Source organism: Schistocerca cancellata, chromosome 2 (genome assembly GCF_023864275.1).
Source record: "Schistocerca cancellata isolate TAMUIC-IGC-003103 chromosome 2, iqSchCanc2.1, whole genome shotgun sequence".
NCBI classification, from domain to species: Eukaryota; Metazoa; Arthropoda; class Insecta; order Orthoptera; family Acrididae; genus Schistocerca; species Schistocerca cancellata.
In genome coordinates, this window is record NC_064627.1 from 701,654,923 (window position 1) to 701,661,661 (window position 6,739).

The window sequence follows — 6,739 nt, forward strand, 5'->3', positions numbered from 1 at the left end:
TAGTAAAGGCACTTGCATTGGCCATCAGCTGCCGTAGTCCATGAATGTCATCTGCTGCCATAACCTATAAACGCCGAATTTCACCACACTGTCCTAGCAAATAAGTTTGTCGCACGTCCCACATCGATTTCTGTGGTTATTTCACACAGTGTTGCTTATCTGTTAGCACTGACAACTCTACACAAACAAAGCTGTCCCTGGTCGTTAATTGAAGGCCGTCGGCCACCGCGTTGTCCATGCTGAGATGTAATGCCTGAAATTTTATATTCTCAGCACATTCTTGACTCTGTGGATCTCGGAATATCGAATTTCCTACCGATTTCCGAAATGGAATGTTCCACGCGTCCACCTCCAATTACCATACTGCGTTCCAAGTCTATTCATTATCGTCGTTTGACCATAATCGTGTTGGAAACCTTTTCCCAAGGGTCATCGGAGTACAACTGACTGCTCCGCCAATGCACTGCCTTTTTATACATTGTGTAAGCGATTACTACCTCCATCTGTATACGTGTACGCAACTATTGCACGACTTTTGTCGCCTCAGTGTCATAGTACCATTAAAAAATGTAAAAATTGTTTTAACATAATAACAATAACAAATTGTTTAATTACAATGCTGTTTATAAAATGTATTAATATGATAACAATAATTTGTTTACATCAGTGCTTAGTACATTACTTTAGCATAACTTTAAAAAACCCATTTCAGGGATATACATTTGTTAAGCATTTATTCGAAAATTTGAGAATTAGATATGTCATGCAATTGATTTAATAAGTATAATAGTAACAAATTTTCATAACTTTTTAACTTCTCTTAGCTAAGTTTTACAGTTTTGTAAATGACATCATGTTTGCCTTTTGACTATAAAATTATATTTTTGTACATTGTACTATTGCAGTTTCGGCCATGTGGCCATTCCCACTTGCTTTAATTGCTACTCAGCTGAAATTGCAATGTTAGATTATAGACCTACAAATAAATAACTTAACAGCCAAAAGGCGAACACGATGTCTCTTAACTTTTATTACGTCGAACTTACATAGTGTGAAATCAGAGATACACTCACTATTCTCAGTATTCCGGATTCTTAATACTGGTCATCAGACTATGGCAACATAAGCATGTTGGGGAACACCGTCTCTTACAGTCGTTACCGCCAATATCCGAGAAGTTAGTGTTCCTGTTATCTTTTGCCTTGCGCAACTTCCTGCGATTTGCCTGTTCTACCTGTGAACTCGTCACTCGCATTGTCGGAGCATCCTATGAATGGCAGTTTCACCTGATCGGAATGTAGGCCGCCAGGCTACAATTTCACACACATGGAAAGGCCTCACAAAAACAACTAGAACAAAATTTATTTTATAGGTTGCAAACATTTGGCCTACACAGCTTTAATTCGCATACTGACAAGGGAACCTCCCCACCGCACCCCCTTCAGATTTAGTTCAAAAATGGTTCAAATGGCTCTGAGCACTATGGGACTCAACATCTTAGGTCATAAGTCCCCTAGAACTTAGAACTACTTAAACCTAACTAACCTAAGGACATCAAACACATCCATGCCCGAGGCAGGATTCGAACCTGCGACCGTAGCAGTCCCTCGGTCCAGATTTAGTTATAAGTTGGCACAGTGGATAGGCCTTGAGAAACTGAACACATATCAGTCGAGAAAACAGGAAGAAGTTGTATGGAACTATGAAAAAAATTTATACAATATACAAACTGAGCACTCCATGTGCAACATAAGCAATATTCAGGAGAACCTGAGCTCAGCAGCGTCGTGGTCCTGTGGTTAGCGTGAGTAGCTGCGAAGCGAGCTGTCCTTGGTTCAAGTCTTCCCCCGAGTGAACATTTTACTTTCTTTATTTTCGCAAAGTTATGATCTGTCCGTTCGTTCATTAACGTCTCTGTTCACTGTAATAAGTTTAGTGTATGTGTTTTCCGACCGCACCGCAAAACCGTGCGATTAGTAGACGAAAGGACGTGCCTCTCCAATGGGAACCGAAAACATTTGATCGCAAGGTCATAGGTCAACCGATTCCTCCACAGGAAAATACGTCTGATATATTCTATACGACACTGGTGACGGCATGTGCGTCACATGACAGGAATATGTTGTCGGCCCACCTAACTTGTACACTTAGCGAATGGGTAAAAAGATTCTTCTACCTTGCCCGATTTAGGTTTTCTTGTGGATGTGATAATCACTCCCAAAAAAAGTGATGAAAACATAACAGTTTGTCACATAAACTGAAAATAAAAAATTAAACTTTTCACTCGAGGGAAGACTTGAACCTAGTACCTCCGTAGCTGCTCTCGCTAACCACGGGGCCACGGCGCTCCTTGACTACGAGTCTCCTTGATGTTGCCTATCTTGTAATGGACTACTTAGTTTGTATATTTTACTAATTTTTTCATAGTTCCACACAACTTCTTCCTGTTTTCTCGATTGACCTGTGTGTAGTTTTTCAAGGCCTATCCACTGTGCCAACTTATAACTAAATCTGAGGGGGGTGCGATGGGGAGGTTCCCTTGTGAGTATGAGTGGGCGCTGATGACCACGCTGTTTAGCGCCCGTAAACCTCAAACCACACAACCAACTGAGTATGAGTGAATGCCAAAGACAGGGCCACCAGAGACTATGTGAACTATGCCACTTGACACGAACGGAAATACACTGTGTCAATCGAAGTATACCACTACACTCGAAGTACTTGTTGAATTTCATGTCCACATAGCCCATGCATAATACAGTAGCGCTCGAAGAAAAAGGGGGAACTGGCATCGAATTCTACGTCCGACCTTCAAACAAACTGACGGCGGCAGTCGTGATTCCAGAGGGGTGACGCTGGGAGCTCTTGGTGCGATTGTTGTGTGGCCATCGCTGAAATGGACGGTTTGTTGACCTCACTCGTCGCATCTGGTAACGGAGGACGGGGGTGCTGAGTCGACAGGCCGTCTGCGGGTAATAGGGAAGCTGGCTTTACTCTTTCGAGTGACTGTTGTAGCGTTCCTGCCTTATAGGATTTGTGTAGTACGTTAACATTACTTGGCACAAGACCATTAATCGCTTATTAACAAAGTTGACTTTTCGAGAAACGGATTAACTTTTAAGTTTTTTTTTTAATATTAACGGACTTTTATAACTTCCGTTAACTCTCCTCGAGTCTGTTAATCGTTAGTTAGGTACCTATTATTTATGACAAAAATGACGCTGCGTCGCCATCGGAAATCAGAATCTGACAAGTGCTGGTCATGTAGGTGTGTAGATATGCCGGTGTGAGCGTGATTAATGTAAACAAACGTGTGAGAGCCAGAATAACTAGGTGTTGGCTGTTTATTGTTGTTTGTTTACTATGTTCATGTGAAGTACTGCATTTTGTTAGTGGATTTGCTGTGGAAACTAAATCATGGAATCGGACTGTAATTCTACAGTTGATGAAAATCTGTGGCCCCATTGAAGGGGACATGCTCGTGAAAATGACCACAAATTTGAAAAAAAGTTCTTGGTCTACGGAAAAGAGCATTTCATGCTGATTTCAAAAACGTATATTTTATGGGCATTATCATTTTCCGTTCGTTCTAAAATTGAGGTTGAACGTAATGTTGCCCAGGGGCCACGCCCATCTGTCAGTTTGAAGTGTCTCAGAATACATGATGCATTATTTAGTTCTTCTGTTTTTGCCGTCGTTAGTTGCGGATCGTTAACACCGGTGTATTCTAGAAGCCACTGACTTCTGGTACCAAAGTAAAGGCATATGGTTAGAATGTAAACAAAGATCTGAGAATATATGATTTCGAAATTTCATACGCGTGTGGTTTGTAGTTATTGTGAGTTGTTTTCTTTCTGTGTGTGTCTTTCGTGTGCTATAAATACCGAGGATAAAGAAACTGAGCCCCAAACGAAACCAGTTCCAAACTCAACCGAATAATACACATCAGTTGCTTCAAAAGTGGCCTGTGGAAACAGGCAGTGCTTCTAGACGTAAACTTTCGCTTTCTGAATGTAATAAGAACAAGCCTAGTAGTACTGTGAGCAGCAGCAGAAGTGTTATTGTGAACCTAAATATGCTGTCAAGACTTTTGAAGAGTGCTATGAAATGTAAGTACTGCAATTGTGAAGATAGTATTGATGTTTCGGAGGACATTTCAGCAAGGAAGGTCTTTCAAGTCGGTTAGTGATTGCTTGTAACTAGTGTAAGATGCACAGTGATACTATGACATTGCCAGTAACTGATAGTCGATATTGGAGTGTAAATATTCAGCTTTCTTATGCAACGTGATGTACTGGACAGGGAAGGAGAGCTGCCCAGACTTTTTGTGTAGTGATAGATTTGCCTTCATCTCCATTAATGTTTGACAGATACAATAAATTAATACGTAATGGTTTTATGTGGTGTAAGTGAACATTCAATGAAAAGAGCAGCAGAAGGAGCAGTAGCCTTGTTTGATAATACAGACATTGTAGCAGCATTTGATGGATCTTGATAAAAGAGAGGTCATACTTCTCTGAATGGGGTTGTAACCGCCACATTTATTCAAACTGGTAAGATACTAGATTATGAATGTCTGACAAAGCATTGCCAGGTTTGTCCAAGTAAATTTATTGGCACCCACGTTTGTGTAAAGAACTTTGATGGCCCAACTGGAAACATGGAAATGAAAGGAGTTCTAAACATTTTAGAAGATCAGAGGTCAGTCGTGGTGTGAGGTATGTAGGCTACCTTGGGTATGGAGGACTGTAAAGGACACACTACTGTTGTTAATGACAGACTGTATGGGGTTGGGCATGTAAAAAAGGAATGGGAGCTCGGCTGAGAAAATTGTGTAAAGATTTCAGTGGAAAGAAACTGTCAGATGGACGTCTTACAAAAAATGAAATTGTTTCTTTGACTCAGTATTATGGACTATCAATAAGGAGAAATGTAGGAGATTTGGAGAACATGAGACGAGCTGTTTGGGCAACATGGTTTCACCATGTATCAACGGATGAAACCCCACAGCATGGTTTGTGTCCAAAAGGGGAAGATTCGTGGTGCAAATACTGGTTGAACAATGCTACAGGCATACAATATACCCACAAGCATTCCTTACCACTTGCTGTAATGGAGGCAATTAGGTCTATATATAGGGATCTGGCATATAAAAATCTACTTAGGAAATGTAGGCATGGTCTCTCTCAGAATGCAAATGAAAGCTTCAACAGCTTTTTATGGGAGAGAATACCCAAAACTGTATTTGTTGGGCTGACAGTGCTGAAGATTGGTGTAATGGATGCAATAATAACATTCAATGATGGTGCAATTTCAAGATCAATGTTATGAAGAAACTGAACATTCAGACGGGAAGAAATATGGCTTCAGCTCTAACAGCTATTGATAAGCTGCGGGTAACCGAAGCAGAGACAGCTGGAGAAGCTGCTACCATGGACTCAAGGATAAAGAAAAGAATGAAAAGAAAGAGCATGGGGGATAAGGAAACAGGAGAACAACTGGAGTATGCAGCTGGAATGTTCTAAACGAGCATAGTGGAAGTTAACAAGTCTGTAAATCTCCTTTTGTGATTTACCGAAAACTTGAATTTTCATCACTCGGGTACACTTTCCTCCTAAATGACTGAAGTTAAACTCACAAACATTGGTACAGGTATTTAGAATGACCTCCTCTGCCTCCCTTGCCTACTATTTCCTGAAAAACTTATAACATGATGGTGATGTTGGTGATATTTGAGCTACAATTTTAAATATTTTTGTTGTAGTAAAATAAATTACTTGTATTTTTCACAGACCAGCATCATGGAAGGAAACTGGAGGCATAAAACACTTATGTGAATGTTGTCTGTACTCTGACTCTTTTTCCAAGCTGCACAGTCAGTGCTTCCAAAGAAAATGGTACCACAGTGAAATAGTGTTCCGTTTTTATGCTATTATAAATATTGTTGTCAGTACCAAAATCTAATAAGTATCTCAATGATTTTTTGGGAAATGATTTGACTAATGACCGTAATTGTGTGTAAGAATTTTGAGCTATCTCTCATTTAATGATCAGATGCACTACGAGGAAGATAATGCTTAAAATGCAGCCCGTTCTGGGGCGTGTCCTCTTAAGCGATTACGTTAATTTTGTATCCAGGTTGGGAGGACAAACATTGTCGCGAAGACATGTCTGAATTCTTCAAATCAAGGCAGCGAACCCAGAAAACTGGCTTATTGATTTTTGAACTTTGCGGCCAACTTCGGCTGTCTGACATACTAAAAACGATTTAGTTCATGAGTGAAAGCCGTTTTTTCATATTCGGTCAAATGTATCTGTCTTTGTATCTCGGAACCAATGCGAAAATTAAACTTGATCATAGCGATTCATTTTGTGAATTTTTATTTCATTTCTCGTGAGTTGTCATTGCTGACAGTAGCGGCAAGCGACAAATTCTACACAAACAAGCAAAAACCATAATGTGCAGCATACACGCTTTCTTCAAGTGCAAAGCACATGTATGCGTGTACTGCAACTGTCGCTTGCAGAAAAAGAAAAAAGAAAAAATGGAAGGCTGCCATCAAACCAAGAGTCGGTTTGAACACCAAAGTCATTAATAGACCAGGTCTCATTAGACGTGGCCTTTCTATGAGCTCTGAATAGACGTAGCCAGCAAATTGACCCTAGCAGTACCATCGCATTTTCCATAACACGTACTAGCAAGGGAGGAGTGGGGGAGGGGGTGTACTTCATCCCTACC